The sequence below is a fragment of the Euprymna scolopes genome, chromosome 5, assembly GCF_053919585.1.
Source record: "Euprymna scolopes isolate OS-2025 chromosome 5, ASM5391958v1, whole genome shotgun sequence".
Lineage (NCBI taxonomy): Eukaryota > Metazoa > Mollusca > Cephalopoda > Sepiida > Sepiolidae > Euprymna > Euprymna scolopes.
Window position 1 is genome coordinate 14,305,743 of NC_136486.1, and position 21,811 is coordinate 14,327,553.

Below are 21,811 nucleotides of genomic sequence, written 5' to 3' on the forward strand. Positions count from 1 at the left end.
ATTCAATTTTATTTCATAATTGTAATCTATTAAATTTTATTTCATAATTGTAATCTATTCCATTTTATTTCATAATTGTAATCTTTTGAATTTTATTTCATAATTGTAATCTATTCAATTTTATTTCATAATTGTAATCTATTCAATTTTATTCCATAATTGTAGTCTATTAAATTTTATTTCATAATTGTAATCTATTCCATTTTATTTCATAATTGTAATCTTTTGAATTTTATTTCATAATTGTAATCTATTCAATTTTATTTCATAATTGTAATCTATTCAATTTTATTTCATAATTGTAATCTTTTGAATTTTATTTCATAATTGTAATCTATTAAATTTTATTTCATAATTGTAATCTATTCAATTTTATTTCATAATTGTAATCTATTAAATTTTATTTCATAATTGTTATCTATTCAATTTTATTTCATAATTGTAATCTATTAAATTTTATTTCATAATTGTAATCATTTAAATTTTATTTCATAATTACAATCTATTCAATTTTATTTCATGATTGTAGTCTATTAAAGTTTATTTCATGATTGTAATCTATTCAATGTTATTTCATAATTGTAATCATTTAAATTTTATTTCATAATTACAATATATTCAATTTTATTTCATGATTGTAGTCTATTAAATTTTTTTCCATAATTGTAATCTATTAAATTTTATTTCATAATTGTAATCTATTAAATTTTATTTCATAATTGCAATCTATTAAATTTTATTTCTCAATTATGATTTCCTAATCATTTTTCCTCTCGTTTAATTTAATTTCTATTCGCATTTTTTTTGTTTTGCCTTAATCTCTAAATCTTTATTATTTTTATTTATTTAACCTTCTTTTTAATTAATTCCTCAACTTCCTCATATTTCGATCATCTAAAATTAACGATGATATTTCCTCAGTCTTTTTCTTTTTTCTTTCATTCTTTATTTCATAATTGTAATCTATTCAATTTTATTTCATAATTGTAGTCTATTAAATTTTATTTCATAATTGTAGTCTATTAAATTTTATTTCATAATTGTAGTCTATTAAATTTTATTTCATAATTGTAATCCATTCAATTTTATTTCATTATTGTAATCTATCCAATTTTATTTCATAATTGTTATCTATTAAATTTTATTTCATAATTGTAAACATTTAAATTTTATTTCATAATTGTAATCTATTCAATTTTATTTCATAATTGTAATCTATTAAATTTTATTTCATAATTGTAATCTATTAAATTTTATTTCATAATTGTAATCTATTCAATTTTATTTCATAATTGTAATCTATTAAATTTTATTTCATAATTGTAATCTATTCAATTTTATTTCATAATTGTAATCTATTCAATTTTATTTCATAATTGTAATCTATTAAATTTTATTTCATAATTGTAATCTATTCAATTTTATTTCATAATTGTAATCTATTCAATTTTATTTCATAATTGTAGTCTATTAAATTTTATTTCATAATTGTTATCTATCCAATTTTATTTCATAATTGTTATCTATTAAATTTTATTTCATAATTGTAATCATTTAAATTTTATTTCATAATTGTAATCTATTCAATTTTATTTCATAATTGCAATCTATTCAATTTTATTTCTCAATTATGATTTCCTAATCATTTTTCCTCTCGTTTAATTTCATTTCTATTCGCATTTTTTCTGTTTTGCTTTAGTCTCTAAATCTTTATTATTTTTATTTATTTTACCTTCTTTTTAATTAATTCCTCAACTTCCTCATATTTCGATCATCTAAAATTAACGATGATATTTCCTCAGTCTTTTTCTTTTTTCTTCCATTCTTTATTTATTTGTTACTTTTTACTTTCCCTTTTCTTCCTGTCTGATTCAGAATTTTTTTGTCGGGCGCATTATTCTATTTATCAGTTAATTTTTATTTATTCAAAATTCCACCCACATATCAGTTTTCGCAAACCATGATGCACACGAGATATTATGCATATTTGACCTCTTAGCATAACATTGGTGGCCATTTAGTGAACGAAGGCGTGACTGCTAGCAATCTCACTCCCAGAACCAGACCAGCCGCACCCCTACAGGGAACAGTGCACAATTATATAGTGTAAACAGGAAGCACCTCATTAGACCCAAAACGCCAAAGACAAACATTTGTTTGTTTCTCTTAATTCGCATTTATTTTATTTCTATTATTCTTTTATACTCTAGCTTGCACCTCTCTCTCTATCCTTCTCTCTCTCTCGCTATATATAAGTATGCGGCATGTTTTATGCGATATTTAAAAAATGATATGCTGTTAAGACAGATTATATGAATAAAACAAATAAAAACAATATTTATATGAGTCTATATATATATAAATGAACATTTCTGTGTGTCTGTCTGTGTGTATACATTTTCCAACGCAATAACTCTGTCAATTTTCAGTCTACAGGCGTGAAATTTGATATACAGGGTACTGAGATTTGGGAAAATCTTTGTAATCCGTTTTCAGACAGAACTTTGGCTGTTAATGGGTCAAAGTTCAATGATTTGACCTTTGAAAACTCTTATACACTCATCGGCCAATTTGGGGTCTAAACACTTGAAACTTTAGATATAAGTTCCTTGTACATGGATCAAACTTAATAACTTGATTTGGGCCCAAAACAATAAATGTTAAGGGGTCATAATAGAGGGCAATTTTTAAAAAAATTGACCTCTGCGGGCTCTACAAAATTACTCAGAAAATTTCTAAACATTTGACATATTACATAAATGGCAACCAGAGATAGGCCAAGCTTTTAATCGGTTTTGTCGAAAAAGTTTTAGGTACCAATATATAAATGTATGTATGTTTGCATGTCTGCTTAAAACTTTCGATAGAGGCGAAACATTTTACCAAGATCAGTATCGTTTAAAAGTTCGACCTTCGCGACGACAGATATCGAAAAAATAGCTAAAAACATTAATATCTTCACCTTCAACTGAGCACTTTTCTACGCTTGGGGATTGCTTTTTCGCCTACATTTCTGAAAGTGATCCTCTCCTTTCGATTGTCTAACCTGAATTTAAACATAAGTCACTTCCGGTTTGGAGGTGGTCGTAACAGAAAAGACGTCAGCTTTTTCCCCCCGTTCTTTTCCTCCTTCGCGGTACGGTTTCGAGCCTGGCTTCCTACCACCACTTTTTTTTTGCTCAACAGACACATCCAAAAAAACCCGGGAAAGGCCGGGCTTAAATGTTAGTATACCAATAAAAGTGAACGTGTCTGTCCGTATGTGTGTCTGTGTGTGTACATTTCCCTACGCGAACTTTGATATACAGGGTACTGAGATTTGGGAAAAGCTTTGTGATCGGTTTTCGCCCAAAAATTTGGTTGTTAAGAGGTCAAAGTTCAACGATTTGAACTTTGAAAACTCTACAAAACTCCTCCGACAATTTTGGGAATAAACAATTGAAATTTTGGATATAGGTTCTTTGGCCATGGATCTAACTTAATAACTTGATTTGAGTTCAAAACAATAATTGTTAAGAGGTCATAATAGGGTTGAAGTTAAAAAAAATGACCATTTGTTTAGCTTAACATACACCTCACAACACCTGGGCAACGATGAGCTGAAATGCTAGTATATATATATATATATATATATATATATATATATATATAATGAACGTGTCTGTGTGTGTGTCTGTGTGTGTCTGTGCGTGTACATTTCTCTACACTATAACTCTATCAATTGTAAGTGTACAGACTTGAAATTTTGTATACAGTGTACTCAGATTTGGAAAAATCTTTGTGATCGGTTTTCGGCCAGAGGTTTTGTTGGTAAGGGGTCAAAGTTCAACGATTTGACCCTTAATAACTTTATTTGAGCCCAAAACAATAAATGTTAAGGGCTCATATTAGGGGTCAAACTTTTAAGAAATTGAGCGTTTTTGTGCTCAACATACATTTCCAAACACCCAGGTATCGCCGGCTGAAATGCTAGTATATATATATATATATAGTGCAAAGTTTTGGTGAACATTCAAAGACTCACGTTTTCTTTTTTATAACATTCGTTTATTTCCTGGAGTTTTCCATTCCAGCTGTTTCATTAATGAGTGGCAATTTTACGATTCATGTTTCCGTAAAAATATCCTGTCCCCATCAACTTCTTCAGATGTTTATCCATTAGATTTTTACAACAAATGGTATATTTTTAACATGCTGGACATCGTATTCTGGAAAAGATTTTCACAGCCATGCTTCCTCACCTCCTCAACCTTTTGGTGTTATGTAAAGATAGTTTTCCGTTTTAACCCGTATTTTTTATTTTTTATTTATTAATTATTTATTTTTGTTTTAATTTTCCCTGTTTTTCCTATTTGTTTTTTCCAATTATCATATCATTTTTTATAATTTTATTCCTATATTTATGCGTGTTTATTTTAATATTGTTTTTTTGCTTAGTATTTGAATTCGTATTATATTACCCGATGCAGGGGAGGTCACGCTCGTGGTATCATTTTTTTTCCTAATCTGCTCTAGTGCGTGAAATTAACTATTTGTTTCTGTGCAAACACCCGTGGATTACATCTAGTCTTTTGTTTAATAATTTTTCTTTTGATATTAATATATGGTAAGATTCTAATATACATAGGTTGCATCTTTACGATTTGCTAGTTTTATATTTTCCCCCCTTTATCAATTATTGATAATCTTAATTTATATTCAGTTTTATTTTCCTTTAATGCCTTAATCCATACCGCTAAAGTGGTTGTGGTTTTCTTTGTTTTTTTTCCGGTTGCTTTCGCTATTACTATTGGTTCAGTTTCTATTTTCGTTATAGTAGTTGTGGTTGTCACTATTGTTGTGATCCTTTCAACCACCTTTTTCATTTTTATTTACATTGTTGTTGTTTTCGTTATTTTGATGTTCTTTTCTTTCTCAGTTTCATTTTTAAACGATTCTAGGTGATTACGATATCTATCCTTACAGCAAGTTCCGGTGCTCTCCAGATATACTTTAGTTTCATTATTTGTTATAACTTCACATTTGTATACTATGTTTGAAGTTAAACAGTTCCCCTCATTGGACATTCATTAGGGTCCCGGCAGTTGCATTCTTTTACATTGTTTGATTCATTTTCTGTCCTATTTCTGTTTTTCAAAAAATTGTTTAATTTTGTGTTATTTGGGCCAATTATGGTATTAGTTAGCAGTGGTTGAGAAGGATAGCTTTACAGTGTTTTTATTAATTATCTTACTTAGTTTACTATCTTGCGGGAAATGTTTTTCTATAATTTGGTAACATTCCCTGGGGATATTATTTTTTATATGCTGGCTGAACGGTGGATTGAATCACGTCTGGCTCTTATTTCTATTTTTCTTTTTAACTTCTCTTTCAGTTTTATAATGGTCTATCTTTTCATTTTTTTCTTTTTTGTGTTTATTGTATGTTTTATTTTTCATTTGCTTTTGCTCTTTTTTTCCTTTTTTATATTTCCTCATCGACATGTTGTAAGATATTACATTTGTATTGTTTATTGTTCTTTCTGTACCTATGTTATTGTTTTGAGTTTCCTTAACAAATTTAATTTGTTCTTTATATCCTGATCTAGCTAAGGCTTGGTTGTAATATTCCGTGTTTTTATTGAATAATTCTTTTGGAGATGCTAGGTATAACTGCTTTTTTCATACTATTCGGATGGCTGGACTTGTAATCTATGTAGAATAGCGTTTGGTTGGGTCTGCTTTGGTTGTATCATGAAGGGGTAATAAAAAACACAATTCTTCATAAATGTGGTTATTCTCGTCATATCTTGCAACCACAGCTAGGCAAGACGCATCGTTTACATCAGTGCTTTCATCAAGGGCGACACTGAATACATGGGATTGCTTTAATCCTGCTGTTTGTTTAGTTGTCACATTTTCAGCCAAGTCAGATATGCGCCTCTCAACTGATCTTGCAGAATGTGGTATTTTTTAATTCGAGAGAGTATAATGTTTTTATTTTGTAAATCACGAAACAAAACTTCAGCACCGCTCAAAAAAGTTTCTTTGATGTATTCACCATCTGTAAAAGGTTTGCCATTCAAAGCCACACACTGGGCTATTTTGTAACTACATTCAGTCGCTTTACTCTTCATTCCAACAGCTTGGTTCAAAATACCAGTTTGTTTTTTGAAACCAGAAATAGCCTTTTTAATGGCCCCACCTTTCTCTTCTGCGGTTTTCAACTTAGATTGATGCTTGGTTTGAAAGTTCCTTTGTACACTAGATGTGCGACACACAACACATTCGCAACAAAAACACAAACAGCAAGCACCTTTTGTTTTACAATTATGATATATAAAATACTAATCAAATTGTCATCACCCTTGCTCTGAGAAAACCGTGATACATTTTAATAAAATTTGCTGAGAAAAATTATGTACAGGGTGTCCCAGAAGTAGTCTAAAGATTTTGATTAGATCCCATTCGTGCATGACATTCACAATTCAAAAGATATTTCATCCACATATTCCACCAATCATACTATTTTGTTTGGTATATAGATTATTGAAATTGCTCATTTCTTATACTAGTTAAGAGCTTAAAAATGAAAAGTACACTTTTAAGAATTTGAAAGGCAAGTATACCCAATCTTGTATTCATATTCTGACCGCTGAACAATTCTGTAACTCTAATAATTAACACGATTAAAAAAAAACGTGATTTACCTATTATCGCCATCGCCACTAGTGCACCGTATTTCGCCGCTCAACAATGAATGAATCGACAATCATCTGCAATGTGTATGACTACGCCATCGAAGCCTGTGTGACGCTAATTCTCCTTTCTCACGGTTTCATTGGACCCGACAGCGCGCGTAGAATCAATTTTTTCTTTTCCCCTTTGCTCTCGGTCATAGAATTGAATTTTGTTTAAGTTATTCTCATAAGAGGCGATCCAATTCTATATTATCGGCTATATCTGAGCTTGGAAGCTGGGGGCTCGGCGTGCCATTGAAAATTGCTTGGTGTGCCACGTGTGGCACGCGTGCCGTGGTTCTCGACCCCTGATCTACAAAACTAATATGTAAATTTTAGGCTATGAATGCATCTGTTTATCATGCGAATGGACATTTTTAATCCTCTCTGGTCAAGATTATGGCGTACACTTGTACCAGTTTTACAAAATTATCATTCAAGTATAGCAACCAGAACCACAAGATGATATAAAATTTACGAACATTACAATTTGTTATAACATATCGATTCGCATCGGAGTTTATGCTAACTGCCATATGTTATATAAACGCGGTCTACGCCCGAAAACCGACATACACCGATGCTCCAATTTTGTGGTCAGGCGACAGCCTTCATCCTGTTATAATGGATAATATTTCATAGAACTTAATATATGTTCAACATATTATCATAGACCTGCTTTTATGCGATTGCAATATGTCATCTTAATGCTTAATGTATTGAAAGTCTGCCAAACTGTCCCTTAAATAATCAATTCAATTTCCCCCCACGTTTTTAATTCTCTCATATACAACTGACATTAAACCCTATCCACAAACTTTCCTAATTTCCAAGAATCTGTACAATATAGAAATGGTGAAGCAGCATTGCTGCTCACTACAATATGTTCATCTTTTAGTTAAATCGAGGTGAAGATTTCGAGATATTTTCTTGATTCTTTTTACATGAAGTTCACCACTTATCAAGGCACAATTGCCACTCGGGGATAAGGGTTATTGTGTGTACAGTAATCAAAGGGATAGTGTCGCAATAGTATTGGAGAATTGATAAGGTGTCATTACTTAGGTGGGCGGTTCATCAGGAATTTGTTTGTGCTGGACTTGAAGACATCCAGGTTGAAGTCGGTAGGGAAACAGGCAAGCGGAACAAAGTTCCACAGGCGTCTGCCGATTTCCTACATCGTTTTCGAATTCTGCCATATTAAATTGACAATTTAATTTTTGTTTGAGGTAGCGAATTTAAATGGACCTTTTTTATTTGACGTTATTACAACTATCAATTAGTTTTAGTTGAGTTTGGTTTGGCAATTCATCATAAAAGATTTACATTCAAGGGGCGTTTGCAAATTGCAAACGATACGATCAATTTACTGGAAGAAACATTCGATGAACAAATTATTTCATGAAGTGACCTGTCAACTGACCAACTCGTTCGTGTAATTTGACCCCATTAGCCTATCTTTGATAGCCGTATGTAAATACCTATGTCTACGCCGATAAACCAGACATAACAGAATATTTGGAAGGCCACATTCGACGCGTCGTTTTAAAAATGCAGTCTAATTTAATGCGCGGAGTTTTTGAAAATTTGACATGTAGATTACGCCAGATACGCGCTGGCTGCAGGAATATATGACATGAATTGTCATTTCATTATAATTGCCAAACCTTATCTTGCGAGGACACATGTTTGCATAATGACACTAGTTTTCTGTGATTAATTTAAATTTAAAGTGCGCGGCTTTTAAGATAACATTCTTTATGTAAAACACTAGAATATCACGAATTCCGATAATTAGACAAAAAAGCTATATAAACTCGAATATTTTTTTATGGCAGATTATGATATACTAATTCGTGTCTGATAAGTGAATTAAACGCTGTAAAAATAAGTAAAGGTGATGGTGTGAGAAACAGATGTTGTTTTTTGCCAGAATTAATAATGGTGAATAATTTTAAGTAGGCACGTTTGCCAGCAATACGTTTTAAAATTGTTGACAGCACGCATACGCAATTGCTTCATCTTTTCACACTTGGCGTCGATTGACAATTTTTAATTAAAAAAATAGAATTCTAAGATTGCAAATTACTATTGCCAAAAGCGATATTAAACCGAATACGGAAATTATAATAACTAATTAGTCGTTTTCGATTTTCTCCACGGTAAGACAACCTTCGGGGCAGATTGCTAGCTGTAAAATTCCAAATATATGACATATGATCATTTTCACACAGGCATTCGGAAACACAAGTAAATACTTATATCGAGCGAAATAAATATCTTTTTAGCTAATCAGAATATAATGACATACTACTGGGTTTTATACAATTTATACGAAGTCTATTTCAATAAAATTTACACAGCCGCAACGGTAAGTTGCGACAGTAAGCAAATATAATTTCAGAATTCGTAATACTCTAGTGATTTATATAAAAGGTGTTCCCTTAAAGACGACTAAATTGAAATAAATCAGAGAAAAATGTTTTTCTTATACAAATAGATGGTTTATTCAGAAGATTGGTTTGGGATGCATTAAAAGTGACCAGCCACCTCTTCCCCCATTGTACCATGATCTTGAGCGCGTGGTACAATAAGGGAAGAGGTGACTGGTCACTTTTAATGCATCCAAAACCAAGCTTCTATCTTTACATCATCAACGCTCTGATCCCCATCTGGCATCAATTGAAATGGATGGCTCTCGTCTTGGGGAGGCTCCATGTTTTGACAAGCTTCTGGGTTTGACCTTTACTCCTGATCTGAAATGGAACCCGTACATCCAATCTGTTGTCAGGGACGCTGGGAAAATGGTGGGATCTTTCTACCGCTCCAGAAGATATCTCACTACTAATGCAATTCTTAATCTGTATAAAAGCCAAGTACGTCCAAGGATGGAGTACTGCTGCCACATCTGGGCAGGAGCTTCTATCCTGACTTGACAGAGTACAAAATAGACTTCGTGGTTTAGTGGGGGATGCCCTTTTCTCTTCCCTGCAACCTCTCTCCCACAGAAGAGACGTTGCGAGCCTGTCTTTGTTTTATCGTTATTTCCATGGCAGGTGCTCGTCTGAGCTCCAATCCCTCGTCCCCACTCGCCAATCTTGTACGAGAAACACCCGTCTGGCTGAAACTTCAGTCAATAATTTTCCCCACTCTTTATCTGTGCCTAAATCCAAACGTAGATTCCATGAGCAAAGCTTCTTTTTTAGAACTGCACGCCAGTGGAACTCTCTGTCGCTTGCCTGCTTCCCACCTGATTTCAACTTGGACGTCTTCAAGTCCAACATAACAAACTCCTCACAAACCGCCCCCTTAAGTAAGGCACTCTATCAAAACCCCCAATACTAATGATTAGTACAATACTATCTCATTGATTACTGTACACTCAATAACCCTTATCCCTGAGTTGCCTTCGGGGCTTGATAAGTGGTGACCCCCATGTAAAAAAATGCGGGTGTGCACAGTGGTGGATCTTTAGATCTTCATTATACCTGATATTCTTAAATGACCTTCCTTATTAAATTTAGATGGGTATATTTCCTGATGACACTGTGCTCTATATTCTGGCATGCAGGAATTGAAGTGTTATGTGAACAAATGTCTCGCTGCTAAGCTCCTTACATATCCCGGAAAATGTTGTGCACATATTAACATCTTACATCCAAGTGACACAGTGCCTTATTTGGTGTGAAATAATAAAAAAAATATTAAGAAAATATAATGAGATATAATTATGGACGAGCATCAGCATCCGTTAGCTTTCGACGATGAAATTATTAAAAGATTTAACAATGACACTTGCCAACAGCAAATTTGTTATCTGTGTTTTTTCAGCTCGTTTAGAACGAATCTAATGCGGTAAATCTAAGATTTACATTGTTTTTTCTCAATTACGAAGGTCAGTTTTTAGAGTTATGATCACATGTCGTTTTTTACGTTTTTATTCACATGTATGCATGGCGGAAGTCATTCAGAAAACGTTCGAATAATTGTGTTGATTGGAAATTAAAAGTATAAGAAGTATTCAGGTCTGAAAGATCTTGGTAATTATGGTGAAAATGGATGAATTCGAAGTCATAAATACTCGAGTCTTGCAAGAATTTGTGCTCAGCATACACAAATATTGACTGGCCTTTGCAAGAGCCATTAGTGTTTTGCAAACAAAGCAACACATTACTGACCATTTGTTATTCTTTCTTAATTCAAGTTAGTGAAACTATCGCCACCATTTCCACTTAGCAGGTCAATTAAACTTACATTAAGGGAACTTATTCTTATCATGTTTTACTGGAGAGTATACACTTCATAGTGGATGCGTAGTCGGCAGCTCACGTAACTCTCTCTTCTTCTAATTTGTCTTAGTCCACGTTTAAAACGAGTGATTTTTCTGACAAAAAGAGAAGAAAAAGCTGCATTCTAGGTCAGCAGTATTTTTGCATGAGCAGTGACCTAAGCTCTCGGAATTTTTTTCTGCTTCTATTTCTATCCTTTTAACACAATCACTAGTAAGGCTGCTGGCGGTAAATGTTTACGTCCTATTAGCGGGTGCAAGGTACTGAGGATGCTGTATTGCCATTTTGTGAATGAATTCTGAACCATGCAGTAGCTTCTGGTTGGGCTTTTGATGCGAGATTAGTGGGTAATTGTTTCGGATGTATCTCATCCTGCTCTATAAAAAAATTATTTCTACACTTATTTTTCTACCTTATTTTCCCTCTCTGCCCTGCTCTTACCAAGTCTGTCAACCTCTTCCACAAACATTTGAACCCCACCACGAAAACTAACCAGAAAGAGTACACCATTTAACCCAGAACTCCAACTTCCAATGTAAACCCTACTACCATCGTACCTACTCCAACATCAGGGGTCTACGTTCCAATCTTCCAAAAGTTGAAATCCAATTACAGGAGTTCCTAGATATGACCTAAAACTATCTCCGATGGTGAGACCCCACCTTGCAGGCCTTGAGTAGTGTGGAACCACCCTTTAATTTCTATTGCTCCCAGGTCTATTCTGAGCCGGAGTGGTAGTACCTGTTAGGGTCCCAACTATGGGTTAAATAGAATCTAACTTTAAAAAAAATATACTCCATTAAAAATCGTGCCACAAAATAACTAGATTCGGCATTAAATAACCTGAAAAAGGGTAATATGCCGTAAAACAAAAGCAAGCAAGCAACCAACCAACCAATTACAGGAGACCAGGCCTAGTCTTCCTAAGCGAAACTGGCATTGGGCCGACTATTTCCTTAGATGAGTTCGTAATTAAAAGAATGTTTTAATTTAACATCCCAATTTGACCCAAAAAACCGCCATGTGCATTGATTACGTGCCTTCATTAGAGTTGACTACCCATGTTATAAGGACGTATCTAGAGAAAACTCTAAATTGAATTATATGTGCTTTCAGATTGCACTTGTTCACACTACTGCGTTTATATTTGCCCTCGATCGCCCCCATAACGGCGGAGGTACTATCTTTAAGAGAATATATGAGAAATTTAACCACATCCTATCTGCTCATCCTTTGGTTAACATTCAGGTCTTTGGAGACTTCAATGTTCACAATGTGGAATGGTTAACCTACTCAAAGAAAACAAATGACTATAGGAGGTTCTGTTACGATTTATCCATTGCTGAAGATCTAACTCATATTGTTCATGATGTCACCCGTTTGCCGGACACTGATAGTCACTATGCAAGTCTCATAGACCTTTTTTTCACAACTTACCTAGGATCTTCTGACCGCTCGGTTGTCTCAGTTAAGATAAAACCAAAATGTAATAAGTCCTCCGACATATTCTCCATCGTACAGTATATAGATACTCTATGGCTGACTGGGATAGCTTTCGTACATTTATATCAGATCTACCTCTGCATTCTGTTTTAAAAGAAAGTGCCCAATATATTATCAGAACTGCTGTAATCTGTATTAAATAGAGAAGTAGTCCATCACCTCGGTAACCTCCTAAGTGACATGCAATATGTTTTCCGTTCTGCTACGTCTACAGCCGATATGTTAACAGTTATACCTAATACGATTAGCAAATCTTTCAACGGAAGCCTCCTTTCTGTTGCAATTGCCCTTGGCATATCAAAGGCCTTTGATAAGGTATGGCATAAATATATACTCCACAAAATCTCTAGCTACAGTATTGCTGGAAATGTCTTTTTAATTATGCAATCATCTCTCTCTGGTGGGGTCATAACAGTAGGTGTTGTGTGCCAAAAATGGGAAGCTCACAGTTTTAATGATATAGCAACCCAGGGGTCTGTCCTGTGCCCAACTCTCCCTGATTTACATCGATGATCTCCCAAATCACATCGTAAGATCATTCGTAGACATTTCTGTTGACGAGACAAGCATCTATGACAATACTTCAAAGGCCGTACGACCAAAATATCTTTGAATCTCTCTCCTCTGATCTTGATCATGTGGTACAATGGGGAAAAAGGTGGCTGGTTAATTTAATGCATCTAAAATCAAATTTCTCCTTTTTCATGGTCAACACATTAATCCCCGTCTGGCATAAATTGAAGTGAATGATCCTGGTGTTTTGGAGGTTTAATGTTTTTACAATATTCCAGGTTCGACCTTTAGTGAAACTAATAAATGATTTAGTGACTTCTCGAAGCTTCAGGGGAACTTGGACGAATTAAGTCATTGATCTGCTAGTGTAGATTTAAGTGATCGACTTTTAACTTCAACCTAAATGTACAAAAAAAAGATCCGACTTCTTAAAAGTCTGACATAGTTATTAGTATAAATATTTGTTAATACCTACAGACACTAAGGTTTCATATATATATATATATATATATATATATATATATATATACCTGTATGCATATATATATATATATATATATATATATATATACATATATATTGGCATAAAGATTGTGAGAGAATTCGAAGCTGAATAAAAAACGTTAAAAACTCATCAGCTCATTTTCTGTCTAGTCTAAAAATCTAATAAATTCTTAAAGTTTTTGTTTAAACTATAACTCTTCTCGCATGTTAATTAGTCCATTTAACCGTGTAGAGCTTATACTATTTTGATGGGTTTATTTGCTAAAGGAATCTTTGTAGCTTTATGAATTTTATTATATATATATATATATATATATATATATATATATATATATAGAGAGAGAGAGAGAGAGAGAGAGAGAGAGAAGTGTGTGTGTGTGTTTAAGATTTGTGTGAGAAAAAACCGACAACGGTTCGATTATGAAGAAAATATCAATATAATAGGAGAGAGTAATCATTATTTATGTACATTTGTGTTGCAGAAGATGACTTCAAAATATCAGCATCAAAAAGAACGAGTGTGTTGCTGCCTTTTTCAAGAAAAAAATCTGCCTTACCGGAAATGGTGTTTCGCACGCTGCGTGAAATACTGTGTTGTTAACAATTCTCGATGATATTTTCCTTGTTATTTTTGCAACCCACTTTGTTCTATTTTTCTGCTTTTATTTTTCTAAAATTTTTGACGACGTATAAATGGTCTAATGGAATATATTTATCATTTTATTTTCGTAATCAAAAACATTTGTCAATTTTGTTCTCAACAACGACATTAATAATAAGTTGTGGTTTCGGTGAAGTCATTTCTGAGGTAGAATAAAAATAAAATAGAATTGAAAAAAAGTAAAGGGGACAGCATCAACAAAATGAAACATGAAAAATGTACAAATTAATATATAATATCAAATTTACAAATATACAAATGTACAAATTACAAGGAAAAATACTAATAAAAATATATGGGAAACTCAAGATCTAAGATTAATAAATTGAAAGCTCAGATTCGGAAAGGGTAATCAACTTTGACTTGCTTCTATGTATTGGCGTCGCTAATTTAATTGGTCTGTCGTGATAAACAAACGGGCCATATATATATATATATATATATATATATATATATATATATTCTATACTTGGATTTACTTTTTTGGATTTTACCGTCATTGGATACTTTACCTTTCACCAGACTATCCATTCACCTGAAATCACTTTTTCTTCACCATATTCCCTATGCTTTACCTTTTGTTTTCAAGTAAGTTCTGCTGTTTCATAAAATACTTTTGCATGTAAAATCCGATCCCGAATTTTGCTAATTCTTACCCTCTGATGAGAAGGAAAGTATTTCCTCGAAACTCCGCGGATTAAGGACTATCCACTTATTTAGTGTTTCCTTTTCAAATTAAATATGTTTTTAACTCTTTCTCTAAGTATTCTTACATGTTTTATTAACTATTTGCTCTTATATATATATATATATATATATATATATATATATATATATATATATTTGTGTGTGTGCGCGCAGTTGAACGTAATAGTTAACGAAGCAAGCTGTGTGGCTGTACGACTTACGATCAGGTGGGATCTGAGAGAGATTTTTAATGGCGACCCTATTTTATAAGGTGTGGTTTCGCGGAATAGCACGAAATCACACATCCCACCTCACACATATGCAAATGGAATGCAGACAGTTTTTCTTAAATAAAAACCCTGTTAGCAGAGGTGAAAGGGACAGACGCATACTGGAAGTTAAGTGAGAAAAATACGAGGAGGAAATACAGTGATGAATTCTATCTGTGGACCCCCCCAATACAATCCTATTTAACTGCAATATATATTACAGCAGTGAACATTATAGTCCAAATTTAAATGTATTTAAATTCATTCCTAATATTTTATTGTCTCACATGTATATCGTAGAATGGTTGAAACCACTAAACAACTAATCAAAGACAGTTTATATTTTCCTTAAAAATCAAAAACAAACAATTGAAATATATCGTAAAATAAATGGAAATCCTTGAAAACAATAAAATCTATAAAATATAGTTATTAAAAATCTATTGGAACGCTTCTGAGAATAGAAATTACAAATTTAGTGTCCAGGAGCAAATTGAATTCTTAATCATTTAATGAAGATTTTTTCATTGGTAAATATCATTTAAATATGAGTTTTGAACCTCTCTATTTTTGCACACATTAGTATTTCGAACTTTTCGATTTCTATAAATTATAACACCCTTTTCAACTATTTTCATCTGAATTTCTAAAAATCTATGAAATAAAAAAGTGATTAATTTTATGTTTTTTTCGAATCATATTTTTTATGACAATTGAGGTTATTTTATTATTTTCATATAGGGATGCAGTAGCCACCGTTAGCATTTTGTCTAGAATTAAAAAATTACAAGGGCGGGCTTCCTTTTTGCCGCCTGTATATATATATATATATATATATATATATATATATATATATATATATATATATATATACTCGGGTTTTTTTTATATTCAAAAGTAATGGACTAATGAATTCAACGAGGTTGTTAGATAGTGTTCAATAAAAAGAGCTGATAATACTTGTTTATTGTTATATAAACATGCTCACATCCCGCTGCTACAAATAGCCACTTGTTTCAATCAAACAACAGATATCATCAGGCAGCGACTTGACTATTCAAAAGTTCAATGAATAATGGATTTTTATTTTAGGTAGGAACTCTTTAGAAGTTGGAGTTAAAAAACTTAAAACACAGGACTTTAATTAAATAAAAAAGTAAAAAGGGAGAGGCAATTTAAATAAAGTTAAAAAATTACAATGGGGAGAGAGTGATTGAGAAGAGAAAAACGGAATAGAGACAGAAATAGAGAAAGAAAATATAGAGAAAACAAAATAGAGAGAAAAAGAAGAGAGAAAATATATATATATATATACATATATATACACACACACACATATATATATATATATATATATATATATATATACATATACATATATATATATATATGATATGGAGAAGAAAAGAAAAAAGAAATAAATGGTTATAATAAAGAGAATAAGAACTAGAAGGAAAAGGAAAGAATAATGAGATCTAGTTAAATAGGGAAAGAGAGAAAGTAAGAATTTGACAGTATATAGAAAAAGAAAAAGAAAAAAGAAAAAGAAAAAGAAAAAAACCTGCGTGTCAACCAATTTATGAACAATTATACAATTCAGTAATGAAACATATTATTACAAATACAAACAGAAGATACAATCCAAGCGTCAGAAATGAACGTGTCAAAAAAGGCAGTGAATGTATTCGGCTAGCATATTTATCCTCTTACATACGTCCACGAGTAAAATCAACGCAATTCAAACATACGTCTACCATTAATTAGGCCCTTTATGCTAAATGATATAAGTTTAAAGTTTTCGCGTTTTTATTAGATAAATATATGAATAAAAGAAGAAAATAATGATAAAACAATATTAAAATTATTATTAATAACAATAAACATAATAGTGATAATAATAATAATAATAATAATAATAATAAAAACAGAATAAAATTAATATTTATTATCTTTTTAATATAACATATTTAGCCATAAGAGGGGATTAAATAAATTAAATAGGTCCAATAATTATAAATAAAAAACTACTAATATTTATGTATATAAAAAAGAATACAATACAAATATATATATATACACACACACATATATATACCCAAATATACACACACATACACACACATATATATACATATATATATATATATATATATATATATACATGCACATAAATAAAGGTGTAACTATACTATTAAGTTGGAAGTTTAAGCTATTTAAGTATAGATATAAAGCCATATTAAATCACAAAATAATACATTCAATACCAGATTACTAATAACACAGATACAAGTACACTTACCTATAAATATATTCAGGCAAAAGAAGTAATTAAATCAACGAAATACTCAAAAATAGCGACGCACAGGTAGATAGTACCCAAATTAAAAATAAGATACATATGTATATACTCACAGAGAACCAACCGACATACTAATAAGCACATATATACATATATATATACACACACATATATATATATATATATATATATATATATATACATATATATATATATAATCTTATGTATACACATACATACAAAAACACAAATATATGCACACAATCATATACTAATAAACAACAACGCACACACACATATATACACACACATAAATATGTATAATTTACATAAATTATATATATAGAAATACATAAGAATACAAATAATTTTGCAAGGGTACAGATAGATGCATACACACATAGAAACATACAAATGGATTGAATAAACATGGGAGGGTATACCAAATAATATAGAAATATATAGATCTAAGTACACACGGTCATAAAATAAATACATAGACACATACATATACACATAGACACACAGGTATATAAGATAGGAGAAGTAGAGAATGAAATCAGGAGAGGAGAAAGTATATTAATAGAATATTAATAAATTATAGAAATCAGTGACAATTTTTAATTTATTTAAATTTTATATCTAAACTAAATTACTTAAAAGATGGGTTTTATAATGTTTGCAATTAATTGAATTTTCGTGCTTCTTATTTAATAATCTATCTCTTTCTCTAAAAGTAAGTATAAATAATTTCTCATAAAGACATAGGTAGCAAGGCGAGTTTAAAGATGAACAGGTTTTCGCTTTCTTTAAAATTTTCCAATTTACTATTGGGGAGTAACCTTGCTCTACTAGTTCATTGTAATATTTAGACAAGGAAGTTCTATTTTTGTACTCATTATTTTCAAAAGAGCACTTGTGACCGGTAAATCTTTCTTTAAAATTGTTATTTGTCATTCCTATGTAATATTTTTTTTCATTCGGATTTTCCTTAGTAGAAATAGTTGCTTGGTACACTACAGAAGTAATTTGACAATTTCCTTTAAGAGGGCATTTTGATTTAATTCTACAGTTACAACTTTCGGTAGCAATGGGTGTGCTATTTTTGTTTAATATTTTGTTATTATGTTTTTTAATTATTTTTTCAAGGTTTTCATTACAGCTATAACTAAGTTTTATTGTATTTTTATTGAAAATTTTATGTAGTATATTATTAATAGGGAAGTGCTTTTTAATTAAGTTTAAGAATTTCATTCCTAGATTTGTTTTAAGTTTCAGATTAAAAGGGGGATTGTACCACAGGATTTTTCTCTTACGGTTTCTATTTGTATTTGTGTTTGGGTGTGTTGGTTCTATGAACTCAATTTGGGTGTTTTTGTATCCACTATCTTTAAGGGCCCTGTTATAGAAATATTTATGTTTATTAAATGTTTCAAGATTGGAAGAATTGTCACTGATTCTTTTACTAATGGATTTGGGGATATGCCTAATGATAGATTTTGGGTGATTTGATAGGGGGTGTACATAAATTGGGTTTGAGTTTTCCTTCCTATATGGTTGGTAGATGCCTTTCCTTAAATCAAAGTTCACATCCAAAAAATTTACAGTTTTAACATCTGATATAATATCCACTTTTAATTTAATTCTACGGAATTCATTTAAGATAATCTTTTTGGTTCTTTCACATTTAGGGCCGTTGGATTCCTTGATGATCATCAGTCAATCATCACGATACAAGCCTATATCCATGACATTGATGTCTTTGGTTAAGTTGTATAGTATGAATAGACCTACTAAGTCTGTCATTTCAGCCGAATCCAAAGACCCCATGGAAATGTCAAACAGGTCATTTTGATCTTTTTTCAACCACTGATCATTTCCACTAATTAATGTAGTATTTCTACATGTCCGTATAATTTCAATTTCAGTGTCTTTTATATCAGACAGGAGTTTAGCAAACTCCACACCTCTTCGAATAGTTCCTTAGATATGGAGGGATAGTAATTCACAATATCGAATTGTAAGAAAGTACAATTCTTTTTATTATGTATATTGGAAAACCATTTAATGGTATCCGCTGTGTTAATCCATAGATTTAGCTTATATGTTGATTTAATTTGATAGTTAACTCTTTCTAGTATATTTTTACTTAATTTACCAATTTCTGGTTTCGTAGGATTAATTAATCTAGTTGTAGGTTTATTGTCAAAATTTATCTTATGGTCTTTAAGCAAAATATATGACTGTTTTTTTTTGTAAAATTCCCACTCTATTACTAATTTTAAGTCTGTCAGTTATTTCTTTACTATCCTATATACTTTGGTATACCCTCCCATGTTTATTCAATCCATTTGTATGTTTCTATGTGTGTATGCATCTATCTGTACCCTTGCAAAATTATTTGTATTCTTATGTATTTCTATATATATAATTTATGTAAATTATACATATTTATGTGTGTGTATATATGTGTGTGTGCGTTGTTGTTTATTAGTATATGATTGTGTGCATATATTTGTGTTTTTTGTATGTATGTGTATACATAAGATTATATATATATGTATATATATATATATATATATATATATATATATATGTGTGTATATATATGTATATATGTGCTTATTAGTATGTCGGTTGGTTCTCTGTGAGTATATACATATGTATCTTATTTTTAATTTGGGTACTATCTACCTGTGCGTCGCTATTTTTAGTATTTCGTTGATTTAATTACTTCTTTTGCCTGAATATATTTATAGGTAAGTGTACTTGTATCTGTGTTATTAGTAATCTGGTATTGAATGTATTATTTTGTGATTTAATATGGCTTTATATCTATACTTAAATAGCTTAAACTTCCAACTTAATAGTATAGTTACACCTTTATTTATGTGCATGTATATATATATATATGTATATATATGTGTGTGTATGTGTGTGTATATTTGGGTATATATATGTGTGTGTATATATATATATATATTTGTATTGTATTCTTTTTTATATACATAAATATTAGTAGTTTTTTATTTATAATTATTGGACCTATTTAATTTATTTAATCCCCTCTTATGGCTAAATATGTTATATTAAAAAGATAATAAATATTAATTTTATTCTGTTTTTATTATTATTATTATTATTATTATTATTATTATTATTATTATTATTATCACTATTATGTTTATTGTTATTAATAATAATTTTAATATTGTTTTATCATTATTTTCTTCTTTTATTCATATATTTATCTAATAAAAACGCGAAAACTTTAAACTTATATCATTTAGCATAAAGGGCCTAATTAATGGTAGACGTATGTTTGAATTGCGTTGATTTTACTCGTGGACGTATGTAAGAGGATAAATATGCTAGCCGAATACATTCACTGCCTTTTTTGACACGTTCATTTCTGACGCTTGGATTGTATCTTCTGTTTGTATTTGTAATAATATGTTTCATTACTGAATTGTATAATTGTTCATAAATTGGTTGACACGCAGGTTTTTTTCTTTTTCTTTTTCTTTTTCTTTTTCTATATACTGTCAAATTCTTACTTTCTCTCTTTCCCTATTTAACTAGATCTCATTATTCTTTCCTTTTCCTTCTAGTTCTTATTCTCTTTATTATAACCATTTATTTTTTTTCTTTTCTTCTCCATATCACATATATATATATATATATATGTATATGTATATATATATATATATATATATATATATGTATATATATGTATATATATATATATATTTTCTCTCTTTTTTTCTCTCTATTTTGTTTTCTCTATATTTTCTTTCTCTATTTCTGTCTCTATTCCTTTTTTCTCTTCTCAATCACTCTCTCCCCATTGTAATTTTTTAACTTTATTTAAATTGCCTCTCCCTTTTTACTTTTTTATTTAATTAAAGTCCTGTGTTTTAAGTTTTTTAACTCCAACTTCTAAAGAGTTCCTACCTAAAATAAAAATCCATTATTCATTGAACTTTTGAATAGTCAAGTCGCTGCCTGATGATATCTGTTGTTTGATTGAAACAAGTGGCTATTTGTAGCAGCGGGATGTGAGCATGTTTATATAACAATAAACAAGTATATATATATATATATATATATATATATATATATATATTTACACAGTGATCACCACTTATCAAGGCCCGGAAGCCACTCAGGGTGTTATAATTTATAGAAATCGAAAAGTTGACATATATATATATATATATATATATATATATATACGTGTGTGTCTATCTATATATCTATATATAGAGATAGAAAGAGAGACAGACATATCTAACCTAACCGCATCCAAATAAATCTCTCTCAACCACCATCCTTGTCCTTATTTTTTCTCTGAAGAAATTCGTTTTT